Source organism: Pelodiscus sinensis, chromosome 20 (assembly GCF_049634645.1).
Source record: "Pelodiscus sinensis isolate JC-2024 chromosome 20, ASM4963464v1, whole genome shotgun sequence".
In the NCBI taxonomy this organism is placed as follows: domain Eukaryota; kingdom Metazoa; phylum Chordata; order Testudines; family Trionychidae; genus Pelodiscus; species Pelodiscus sinensis.
The window spans coordinates 11,933,119-11,945,528 of record NC_134730.1 but is presented as its reverse complement, the minus strand read 5'-3'; the positions used below and the strand labels follow the sequence as shown (position 1 = coordinate 11,945,528).

At 58.4% G+C, this 12,410-nt stretch overlaps 1 protein-coding gene across 3 annotated transcripts in view; it reads right to left on the bottom strand.

Annotated features, from left to right (window-relative positions):
* Positions 1–12,410, bottom strand: part of CASKIN2 (CASK interacting protein 2) — a 141,851-nt gene that overhangs the window by 93,560 nt on the left and 35,881 nt on the right. Inside the window, exon 1 of one of the 3 annotated variants that reach the window (XM_075903681.1) lies at positions 11,179–11,302. The exons of the other annotated variants lie outside the window; for them this stretch is intronic. The gene's annotated coding sequence lies outside the window, so the exon portion shown is untranslated. Of the gene's footprint in view, positions 1–11,178; positions 11,303–12,410 lie in introns of those variants that run through there. 3 annotated transcript variants of the gene reach the window in all.

Below are 12,410 nucleotides of genomic sequence, written 5' to 3'. Positions count from 1 at the left end.
TGGCCCACAAAAGCTCATCATCTAATAAACCATCTTGTTAGTCTTTAAAGTGCTACATTGTCCTGCATTTTGCTTCAACTACCCCAGACTAACACGGCTACATTTCTATCATCATTCCATCAAGGACTTTTCCTTTTGGGCTACAGAACAGCTCTCCCTAGTTGGGACAATACTGCCATCTAGGGGCGAGTAGTGCAATCTTCCTGTAGCAGGCTATTGGTCTGGAAAACTCTGGGTAACTAATTACCCTGGAATCTATTCTCATATGTCTCCTTGTTTAAAAAGAGCATCTTTCAAGGAGGGAGGGAGAAGGAAAGAGAATTTGCCATCTGAGACAATATATTTTGGCTTGGAATACACAGAAAACATACTAACCACACCGTTTGTATATCGTATTGTGAGGGATCTGTTGTTCCCCTTCGGGGTACAGCTGGGTGCAGCTCAGAACTTCAGGGGGCTAGAATGTTTATCCAAGAGCAAAGCCCCATCCCATGGAAACTAATGGAGACTCTCCCTCAGCAGTACAAGTCCTATGACAAAGAGAAATCGTTCCAATACCGTCCAGACTGCACTATATGTATGTGGCCCCGCTCCAGGGCATTAAAAGTTACTATAAAACAAGAGCTGACTTCATTCTCCAGTCAGCTTATTTAAACCAGCCCTTTAATCTGACTCCTCCGCTGATCACCAACTCATCTTACCCCCCACCTGTGGCCCTTCGGAATGCCAGCAGAGGATCAGGTGGAGTTGTCCCCTTTTCTCAGGCTCTGCTTCTTCCTTTGCCATGTCCCGGGAGCCCTCATTTGGGGGAGAGGAGTGACTGAAAGCCGTCCTTCATCTCTGCTGTTCCATCAGTCTCAGCAGCTATTTATTCCTTCTACCGGTCCTTATTCCTAGCCACTCCTGCGATTATCCCGTCATTTGTTTCCCATAGTCAAAATAAAAGGGTTTATTTCTATATTTTTTTTAAAATCTGGCCTGCTGAGCAAGAGCAATATAACAGCTGCTATTGTTAGCCCTAGCTGACAGCAAAAGAGGGCATAAAAAACTAAGGGCTAGACCCACAAAAGGACATAGGCATCACACAGCAACTAGCTTTCAGGCACCACGATAACCCTTGGAATAGCGATGGGATCCACAGAGAGTCAATTAGGCACCTAAGAATGCAACCCATGAGAGCTAGCATGTCAGGTGGGGAGCTGCCTGCACAACTCAACGGGAGCTACTGACGAGGGGGTTTGCTACACCTCACCCCTCTCATAGTTAGGTGCCTGTCTGCTTGTGATCCACTGCTGAGAACCCCTCTCCTGGAGACAAGCAACTGAAATGCTTAAGTTGTTCCTTGAGTGTCCCTTTACTTATTGAGCCAAAGAGGAACAGCTCCAACAGGAGAGACTGAGGGACCCCACATCAGAATATCCTAGAGCTTGCTGGTTTTAGCACTCTCCTAAGGGGGGTGAGGGCCCCTTGTTCAAAACCTCTCTTCTCTTTCAGGCAGAGAGGGAGGTCGAAACTGGGTTCCTACATCTCTCAGCTGAATGTTCTATCCCCCCCCCCCCCGCTAAAACTTATGTGGTGGCCAGCACCAACCTCTGCTCCTGGCTTTTGAATGGGGCCTGATCCAGTAAGCATGCTCAGAGCATATCTACTGGATTGGGCCCATAGGCACGACAGGCAGGGAACACCTGTCTTCTCCTACTTTGAGGACTGTGCCGGAGCTGCCATGTGAGAAAGAGACGAGTCTGAATGCTGTCAAGGAGGCCGCAATGCACAAGCACAAAAGCAGACACACAAGTGCCTTTCCCTCTGAAAATGTAGGCAACAAGAAAGATTAGATGCCAGCCAAGCAAAGGTTTTGTGTGAACCACAGTGGAGCCTAAACCTGGAATTTAGGCACCTAAATACCTCTATGGATCTGGGCCCAAGAACACAAAACTTTCCATTAAAAATCTTTCATTTGCTCAAGGATTGCAAAGCTTTGAAAGTCTGAAACTGTTTTATCTCCACCTAGTGGCAGGGAAAAGTTTCTAAGAAAGAGACAAAGGCTGATACAGTGAACCCTCGCTACTTCGCGGTTCGACTATCGCGGATTCACGACTTCGCGGACTTTTTTCATTACATTATGAATCCGCGATGGTCGAACCGCGAAGTAGCGGTTACCAAAACTTTAAAAAGCCTCGGGGGAAGCCGGCGGGGGGGCATCCCAGGCGCGCCTGGGCTGCTCCCCCGCCGGAGCCCCTCCGCGGCTTTCAAAGCCTCGGGGGAAGCCGGCGGGGGGGCATCCCAGGCGCGCCTGGGCTGCTCCCCCGCCGGAGCCCCTCCGCGGCTTTCAAAGCCTCGGGGGAAGCCGGCGGGGGGGCATCCCAGGCGCGCCTGGGCTGCTCCCCCGCCGGAGCCCCTCCGCGGCTTTCAAAGCCTCGGGGGAAGCCGGCGGGGGGGGCATCCCAGGCGCGCCTGGGCTGCTCCCCCGCCGGAGCCCCTCCGCGGCTTTCAAAGCCTCGGGGGAAGCCGGCGGGGGGGCATCCCAGGCGCGCCTGGGCTGCTCCCCCGCCGGAGCCCCTCCGCGGCTTTCAAAGCCTCGGGGGAAGCCGGCGGGGGGGCATCCCAGGCGCGCCTGGGCTGCTCCCCCGCCGGAGCCCCTCCGCGGCTTTCAAAGCCTCGGGGGAAGCCGGCGGGGGGGCATCCCAGGCGCGCCTGGGCTGCTCCCCCGCCGGAGCCCCTCCGCGGCTTTCAAAGCCTCGGGGGAAGCCGGCGGGGGGGCATCCCAGGCGCGCCTGGGCTGCTCCCCCGCCGGAGCCCCTCCGCGGCTTTCAAAGCCTCGGGGGAAGCCGGCGGGGGGGGCATCCCAGGCGCGCCTGGGCTGCTCCCCCGCCGGAGCCCCTCCGCGGCTTTCAAAGCCTCGGGGGAAGCCGGCGGGGGGGCATCCCAGGCGCGCCTGGGCTGCTCCCCCGCCGGAGCCCCTCCGCGGCTTTCAAAGCCTCGGGGGAAGCCGGCGGGGGGGCATCCCAGGCGCGCCTGGGCTGCTCCCCCGCCGGAGCCCCTCCGCGGCTTTCAAAGCCTCGGGGGAAGCCGGCGGGGGGGCATCCCAGGCGCGCCTGGGCTGCTCCCCCGCCGGAGCCCCTCCGCGGCTTTCAAAGCCTCGGGGGAAGCCGGCGGGGGGGCATCCCAGGCGCGCCTGGGCTGCTCCCCCGCCGGAGCCCCTCCGCGGCTTTCAAAGCCTCGGGGGAAGCCGGCGGGGGGGGCATCCCAGGCGCGCCTGGGCTGCTCCCCCGCCGGAGCCCCTCCGCGGCTTTCAAAGCCTCGGGGGAAGCCGGCGGGGGGGGCATCCCAGGCGCGCCTGGGCTGCTCCCCCGCCGGAGCCCCTCCGCGGCTTTCAAAGCCTCGGGGGAAGCCGGCGGGGGGGGCATCCCAGGCGCGCCTGGGCTGCTCCCCCGCCGGAGCCCCTCCGCGGCTTTCAAAGCCTCGGGGGAAGCCGGCGGGGGGGCATCCCAGGCGCGCCTGGGCTGCTCCCCCGCCGGAGCCCCTCCGCGGCTTTCAAAGCCTCGGGGGAAGCCGGCGGGGGGGCATCCCAGGCGCGCCTGGGCTGCTCCCCCGCCGGAGCCCCTCCGCGGCTTTCAAAGCCTCGGGGGAAGCCGGCGGGGGGGCATCCCAGGCGCGCCTGGGCTGCTCCCCCGCCGGAGCCCCTCCGCGGCTTTCAAAGCCTCGGGGGAAGCCGGCGGGGGAGCAGCCCAGGCGCGCCTGGGATGCCCCCCCCGCCGGCTTCCCCCGAGGCTTTGAAAGCCGCGGAGGGGCTCCGGCGGGGGAGCAGCCCAGGCGCGCCTGGGATGCCCCCCCGCCGGCTTCCCCCGAGGCTTTGAAAGCCGCGGAGGGGCTCCGGCGGGGGAGCAGCCCAGGCGCGCCTGGGATGCCCCCCCCGCCGGCTTCCCCCGAGGCTTTGAAAGCCGCGGAGGGGCTCCGGCGGGGGAGCAGCCCAGGCGCGCCTGGGATGCCCCCCCCGCCGGCTTCCCCCGAGGCTTTGAAAGCCGCGGAGGGGCTCCGGCGGGGGAGCAGCCCAGGCGCGCCTGGGATGCCCCCCCCGCCGGCTTCCCCCGAGGCTTTGAAAGCCGCGGAGGGGCTCCGGCGGGGGAGCAGCCCAGGCGCGCCTGGGATGCCCCCCCGCCGGCTTCCCCCGAGGCTTTGAAAGCCGCGGAGGGGCTCCGGCGGGGGAGCAGCCCAGGCGCGCCTGGGATGCCCCCCCCGCCGGCTTCCCCCGAGGCTTTGAAAGCCGCGGAGGGGCTCCGGCGGGGGAGCAGCCCAGGCGCGCCTGGGATGCCCCCCCCGCCGGCTTCCCCCGAGGCTTTGAAAGCCGCGGAGGGGCTCCGGCGGGGGAGCAGCCCAGGCGCGCCTGGGATGCCCCCCCCCGCCGGCTTCCCCCGAGGCTTTGAGGATCCTACTTCTACTTCGCGGATTTTCATCTATCGCGGTAGGGTTTGGAACCTATCTACCGCGATAAACGAGGGTTCACTGTACTAGACAGACTTCTCTACCCAATGGTAATTATGTTATGAAACAGCATGACGGAGACATACTTTTTTTCCAGTTGCAGCTCAGGCAAACGCCACCTTTCCCCTTTGTTCTGTGAAGGGAGCAGTGCGGTCTAGTGATAGCACCATCAGGAACACCTAGTCAGTGATATGCCACTGCTATTTTAGCAAGGGGCTCTTGTCCCTGAGCTACACTCTGCATCCGGGGGTGTGCATGCTGCAGAGGCGGGCGGGCGGAAGGGACAGGGGAATTCTTTGAAACACATTTACATAAAAATGCTTTCTTATAACCAGAGCCAGGCAAGGAGGTGGAGGCACTGCTCAGCAAAAGTGACAGATTAAGGGCACTGGCGGAAAATACCAATTCCCCTCCCCTATATTGAAAACAATGTAGGATTCTGCTAGTCTAGCACAACAGGCCACTCAGACCATGTGAATGGGGGCAGGGGAGTGGGATGAAGATGTTAGGGGAAATTAGGTGATTATCCCTATTTTTAAACCTTCCCAACCCTAGGTACAATCTTATCTTGTCCATTCTAAAGATTAGAAGATTCCTCCTCAGCAGTATTTTATGAAATCTCCCCAACCCCAATCTGCATAATGCCAGATTTCAAAAGAATGCACTATTTCAAGACATCCATGAACCCTTGTGGAACGAGGTTTACAGGGATGCCAGAATAGCGCACCTGGTATTTCGAAAAATTTTGAAATAACGGGTGTGTTTAAAAGACATGGGGGTAGCTATTTTGGGATACTTCCGGTATCCTGAAATAGCCCCGCAGTCTAGACATACCCTGGTAGAGACAGGAGATTGTCCATCTCCTGCCTCTCAAGGGGGCGACTGAGGATTAGTTGTGTAAAGGGTCTATACAAGTGTATAGACTAGTGCTGTATGAAGCTCTAGGCCAGTGGTCACCAGCGAGTAGATCAGGATCGACTGGTAGATCCTGGAGCAGGTGATCCTGACTGGTTTGGCCAAGAGGCTGTCAAGTGCCAGCACGTTAGCTGCCCCTTCCCCCACTGCTGTGCACCTCCTGCCCTTTGCCTTGAAACTGTCTCTCCCCACCCCTGGGAGCCTCCTGCTTGCTGTGCAGGGCAGGGGAGAAAGAAGAGGGGCACTTATGTCAAGGTGCCCCCTCTCCCACTCTGTATCCTATCCCCACAGAGCAGAGAGGGAGCACAACAGAGCTTGGGATGGAATTTGCTGGCTGCTTTTGGGAGTGGTGCAGGACCAGGGCAGAGGTGAGCCTGCCTTGGTGCCGCTGCACCACCACCAGCAGCCACGTGTGGTAAGCAGTGCCCAGGCAGAGCCCACACCCTGAAATCTTACCCTAGGCTTGAACCCTCTTCTATACTCTAGGCCCCTGCCCTAGCCGCAAGCACGCCTGCATCCAAACACCCTCCCAGAGCCTGCACTTAGAACCCCCCTCCAGTACCCCAACTACCTGCCCCAAACTAAGATCAGAGCCCCTCTCACACTCCAAATCCCTTCATCCAAGACCAGAGCCTGCACCCTAATCTGCTGCCCCTGCCTGGGGAAAGTGAAGGAGGGTGGAGTGAGCAGGGGCAGGGCCTCAGAGAAGGGGCACAAAGGAGGCGGGGCAAGGGCATTTGGGTTTGAGGTCGATCTTGGATTGCACTTAGATTCAAAAAGTGATCTTGTGCTTAGAAAGGTTGGAGACCCCTGCTCTAGGCACACGTACAATTCTCGCTCCCTAAAGGTGCGCACCGACCCAGCCAACTGATGCACCGTCAGCAACTAAACATTCATAGCTCCCCCCCTAACTAACCCTCCTCCCTCCCCAGCAGCTTCAGAGGTGGGCAAGGTGGCTTTGCTGAAGGCTACCGAACGTGGGCTTGATGTGACCATGCTGAGGCACTGGGATATAGAGCTGAAGGCCCTCCACTGAGCATAACTTCCCCAGCCACAGACAGCCAGGGAGTGGAAGCTCCAGAGTCTAATCTGATCTCTGCTGTTTGACAAGAGCAGACCAAACCTTTTGGGAATTTACAGATTAAACCCCAATGCCGCGACCTGCACCTGAAAGCGAGCTGAGAGCCAGTGCAGCCGCTGGCGCGCAGGCCTCATAAACTCCCCGTGGGAGGCTCTGCTAAGTAATCGAGCAGCCGCTTTCTGCACCCGCTGAAGGTTTGAGCAGTTTCCAGCTGGCGTCCATGCTGGTCGTGGGACAGTGGCCCTGCAGGTGACAGCGGGCTGGGCGACCGGAGGGAGGGTCAGATGCAGAAGGAAAGGCCGCAACCTTCTTGTGTGGCACACATGGATGGAGACACATTTGGGAGCTGCTGTCTGGACATCTAGCAGCTGAAATGCCAACAGGAACCTAGTGCTGCAAACCTGGGTAATAAAGGAGCTCTAGGCCCTGAATTGCGGGGGCAGCTCTTCCCTCTGGCGAGCCAGCCAACAGCAGCCTCTGGGTCAGATGAAAGGGACAGAGAGCAAGCGGGAGCTCCACAGTCTGTACGGCCTCATGCCTCCCACACGCATTGAGCAGGACTGGGGATCAGGAGGTGCTTCCATACAAGGGAGAACACGCCTCTCCATGGATCACCTCCGCCCTGCCCTTGGATCAGTGCCCCATGGGAAGGGCGCCCTAGGAACAGACTGGCTGACTGAATTCACAGATGTCCTGAGACCCACATAGCTCTGTCCGCACGGAATTGACAAGGAGCCCTGCGTGCTTTGCAGCTGCTCTTTGGAGCCTCCCTCTTTCATTTACTCCCATGCCCCAGAGCCACCACTGCACCATGGGAGGGATTTTGCCCAAGGTGAGCATGAAATAACATTGTTCCTTTCCCTGTCCTGTGGGGGTTTCCAGCCACACCTTACCACCCGGTGCAGCACATGGCCTCCGGTCCGCAAAGCACTTTAACCTGAGAAGGGGTGAGCTGCCCAGATACACCGCGCTCAACTCTTAAGTCTCCTGTCTGCCCGAGTGTCTCTGTACTGCATCACCCTGGCTCTACGGCAGCAACCCAGGCAGAAGGATCCTGCCACATGAGTCAGTAGGCAGCCGGGCAGGCAGAATGTAAAGCACACTGTGAGCCAGAGGGGTGTATCTGTTCATTTCATTTCTCCTCGCTCCGTCCTGGAACAGACAGCCACTGCTCAGGGGCTACAGCTGCTGACACCAGGGGACAGTTCAACATTTGCCCAGTGAATTCACAATCGGCAGGCAGAGAATCAGTTACTGAACTCGGGCACTTAAGTGGCACGTGGGGGGCTCAGTACCTGCCTACATGTGAAGACACCCATCCTGCCTTAGGCCCCTAAGTTCAATCACTGGCCTTCACTAATTACACAAGTGTCTCAAGTCCCTACAGCTGCTGCCTAGAACCAGGGTGCCCTCTGTTCCGGGCAATGACTGCTGGGGGGAGGCAGAACCTTTGCTTCATCCCCAGCCAGCCCCTTGAGCTAGCCAGACCCCTAACAGGCTGCCCAGAGGGTGACAATGCTGGGCTCCCCCTCCGTGCCTCCAGCTCAAACTCCAGCTCATTCTCAGCTGCCCAGAGGGGCGGGCAATAGCTCAGTGTTCGCTGTTGAGTGCTACTGCTGTTTGGATCCAGGGGATGGTTTTCCTTCAGCCGTAGCCCAGCAGAACCAGTTCCCATCTTATAAACAGGAGACTCTTGTCCCTGTAATCTCAGGCTGCAGCCCAGGGTTGCGATGGGGGATCACGGGGACTGGTTGTGCTGGGCTATAGCTGGGCTATCGCCGGGGGTCTCCCATCTGCTGCAGCACTTCTGCTGGTTGCTGAGCAAGGGTCCTTCCAGCAGGCTCCCAGGGCAACTAGCTGGTGGCAGCAATAATGGTGCAGGCAGCGAAGGCCCCCAGCCACGAAACTCAGGCTTGCTTAACGCACTGCAAGCCCCCAGCAGCACATTTCTGCTGTGTGTCCCAGGGCAGCAGGTCATCCAGCCACTGATGGGCGTAAGCGGGGGCCGGGTTCCCCCAAACCCTGTCACTGGTAGCCCAGCAGGTCTCACTCCGGCTCCTAGTGGTCAGCCAGCCACCTCTTTGTCTGCTCTGGCTCTGAGCCAGGTTTCCTGCAATCTCCCCAGTGGCTTTCTGTCTCCTACCACAAACGCCTCTTCCTCCCCCTGCAAGTCCTCATGTAACCCCACTCGCCTTCCATCTCCCTCCTCACCCCCCGCAACGCTCTCTCCATCCCGCTCCATCACTTTCACTCATGTTAGCCACCTGCGAAACATCTCTTTGGGCGCCTGCTCCTGGCTCTCCCGCCATGCTCTGTTTAAGAGCACACACGGCTCAGCAGGGTTAGAGCTCACGCCCTTTCCCCTGAAACGCTTGGGGATGTCCAAATGGCCCTTTGCCCATCAGCTCGCCCTGGCAGCGTGCCACATACCTCTACAATGGCCTAGCACTGGCATTTAGAAGAGAGTCCCCTGGGTGGTATGCACTAACGGGGACACGGTCATTGTAGGCTACTGGCCTGTGGCTCCCTCTCCCCAGCCCGGGAAGGGTTAATATCACTCCCTAAGGCCACGCAAGCCCTTTCTTCAAGCCCAGTTACCAGCTGACCAAGAACTTTCAGCAAGCACTAAAACGATACTGTCCAGGACCGGCCTTAGGGCTGGGCAAACTGGGCTCATGCCCAGGGTGCCTCAGCCAGAGGGGGAGGGGCAACTGGGGATGGGTGTTGCTGGGCAAAGGGGGGGTACAGTGGGCAGGGGGCAGTATGACAGGTCATGTGGAAGTGCAGGGCTGGGATTGGGGGCACAGGTGGGAGGAAAGTGCAGGGGTTGGGATGAAGGGGGCACTGTGCAGCCGTTAGGGGCAAATGGGGCACTATGCTGGGGTGAGTGGTACTGGGGACACAGGATGTGGGTGCAATGGTAGGGGAGCCCTTAGGTGCCAGGGAAAATGGGTGGTGCTGCGCCCACTAGGGTCAGGGGCACCAAAACACAAATCCACCCAGGGTGTCGTTTTCCCAAAGGCCGGGCCCAACATACATCCAACCGCTACCTTTACCCCACACGGGGACTTCCCACGACAGACACCACCCTGCTTCCTGGTACCCCTCCGCCCTGAGCTCTCTCCGCCTTCCCAGGAATCAACCTGCTCATTGAGCAATCACCTGGCCCATCTCGACTGGGGCTGGTAATTCTCCCTCCCAGGCCCAAACACCTGATCTTAAAGGAGCCCCGCCCTGGGGATGTGTCTGCACAGCATTTTGGCTCTCGCAGGAGCGAGCCTTCTCTCCTGGCCCCAGCCTTGCTTTGTGGGGTTCCCGCTGGGGCTCTAACAGCAGCTGTGTAGACAGGCAGCACTTAGACGTTGCAGCTCGGGATGAGAAGCCGGCCACCTGCCTGGGCTTCAGAGCCCAGGGTCCAGACGAAGCCCCAGCTCCACCATGGGGCCTACACAGCTATTTCCAGAGGGCGAGAGCCAGCCCTGTTAGCCCAAGTCTGGCCAGCCAGGCTGGGAGGCTGGCTCCTGCTCACCCCCAAATACTGAACAGACAAGCCCCGAGGAGCAGGCCACCTGCTTCTAAGCAGAGAGACTGAATTCCCTTGTGGTGCCTAGGGCAGCTCTCCGGCTCAGCAGTGAGTAGCTTGGCGGCAGTGGCTTGCCATGCTGCTGCCTGTCCTGGGGCGGGAGGGCGCTGCTCCCTGGGGGCTGTTAATCCCTTTTATGAAAAATAAACAACTTAATCCATGGGAAAGGCCCCAGGTCAGGAATGTTCCTTTCTTACAGGTGTCTGTGCATGCCACACTCACTCCCTGAGGCGCCTAGGGCCCTGCAGGGCAAACAAAGAAGGACCAGCGGCATTGGGCCGGAATCCCTCCCCAGGCCAGGGAACGCTGCGCTGCTGGAAGTCGAACGCTTACAGTGGAGATGGGCGTTTGGGCCTGTCTGGCAGCTGCGACTCCTTCCCTCGCCAAGGCCTGGGCCCTCCAGCCCGGCTCGCAGGCCTGGTCGTGCGGGTGACGAGAGCAGATGTGGCAGGCCTGGGTTCTGGGAGGCCACACAGCCCCAGTCCAGCTTACGCAGCTCCACTGGCATAAGCCCTGTAGGATTCTGCAGGACGCCAAGCGTGGCACCGCGTTGGGCAGTCGCTGTGTATAGAATCGGTGGCAATATGGCGCCAGCGTAAGAACCTGGCTCTCCTGTCAGCTCTGCTGTCGACAGGGAAAGGACGGGGAGCTGCACCCAAGCACCTCGCAGTGGTTCTGGGAGCCCCGCTCCGGCAAGCAGCACCCGGTCAAAGTCTCTTTAATCAAACACATTTCCCTGTCTTACCCAAACAACATCCCTCTCGCCCCCAGCTCTGCAGTCTGCCTCCACCGTGCACTGAAACAATATCCAAACTCTTTGTCCTCTAATATTCCCCTACTTCTCTCCAGCCGGTGTCCTCTCTAACTGAGCTCACTACACAAGCCTGCTCTGTAGCGTTAACAGCACTTGGTGGGGCAGGAGAACAGAAATGATCCTCGGAAACTCTGCTCGAACATCCCAAACCCCGTTAGCAATTAATTCCGAGAGGATCTAGGGCTGAAAGCGGGGGATTCTGGCAGAAAACTAACGAAGGGTCTCCCCTGGGCAAAGACCGGACCTCCCACGCTCCAGCACTCGGCTCCACGTTGCTCTAAGTATCTATCTGCTCACACTCACCTTTCAATCAGAACACATCTGCTGTGATGCTCTGGCTCTCTGATTTTCCTGCTCCCTTCTGCCCGGTCTTCTCCTTCTACTACTCTGTGAGTCTGCCTGTACAGATAGTCACTTCCTCCTCTCCCTATGTCTTTCTTTCGTTCTTTCTTTCTCTCTCTCTCTCTGCCTCCCTTGCTCTCTCAGGAAATTAAAGATAATCCTTTTTTTTCCTTTTCTGCTGCTGGATTCCCTGTTTAACATTCTCTGCATGTGCTTGCGCTGATTCAAAACAGGATTAGACATTCTGTTGCTTTGATGTCAGTTGGGCTCTGCACTTGAGGCAGAGAGGGGGAAACATTTTGTCTGTTCACAAGCCCTGCAGGTTCTGCACATCCCCTCACACCAGCCATCAACGGAAGGTCAGAGACATTTATCTGCCACCCAGATAACAGAGGCGGGTTCCCCTTCCGCTCGGATTAGTGCACAGGAGGGACAGAGAGCGTGCCTTGCTCCTACCCCGTGACATGGCAGCCAGCCGGGGGGTCTGTCCCCTGTGCTGTTTGTTATTCCGTAAGCCGCCGGCTTCCACGCCTGATTCCGTTTTCATGAGGCACTTTGGAGGCTTATCGGCTCCCATTAGGAGGCGAGGAGTAATTAATCATATGAAAACATGACTTGTTTTAAGTGTTGGCAGATATTATAACCTACAGCAGTCACCCAGCAGGGGGTAAATATGCCACAAGAGTCACTTTCAATAGAGAGATCTGTCCCTCAGCGTCCCTGTGGGGAGAGCATGCCTGGAACTACCCTGAGCAGGCAGCATAACACCCGTAAGTGAGAAGCAGACAGGGCGGATGCTCTGGGAATACGTGGCAAAGGCAGTTAAGGTGAAAGTGCACATCTGGGGTTTCTTTAGCCAGCCACAGGGCCACCTTTACATAAGAAACAAGGCTGGAGAAAGGCCTTGGAGCAGTTTGCCAGCCCGAATTTCTTCCCTGGGCCCTACCACAGGGAATGTCCTCACTGCTCTGAATGTCCTCTCAGCACCTCTAGGCCTTGTTTACTCTGAGTGGGCCTGATCCTGCTCTTGGTGGTTGGGAGACCAGTTGTGCCTTGGATTTTAATGAAAGGCTCAAGAGGCCCAGCGACTCTTGGGCACTGCCTGCCACATACGTCAGGTTCCGGAAGCCGAGGCCCTGCATTCATTCAGGCCCTAACAGATTCCAGTGACCCCTCCGCCATGAGTCTGCTTA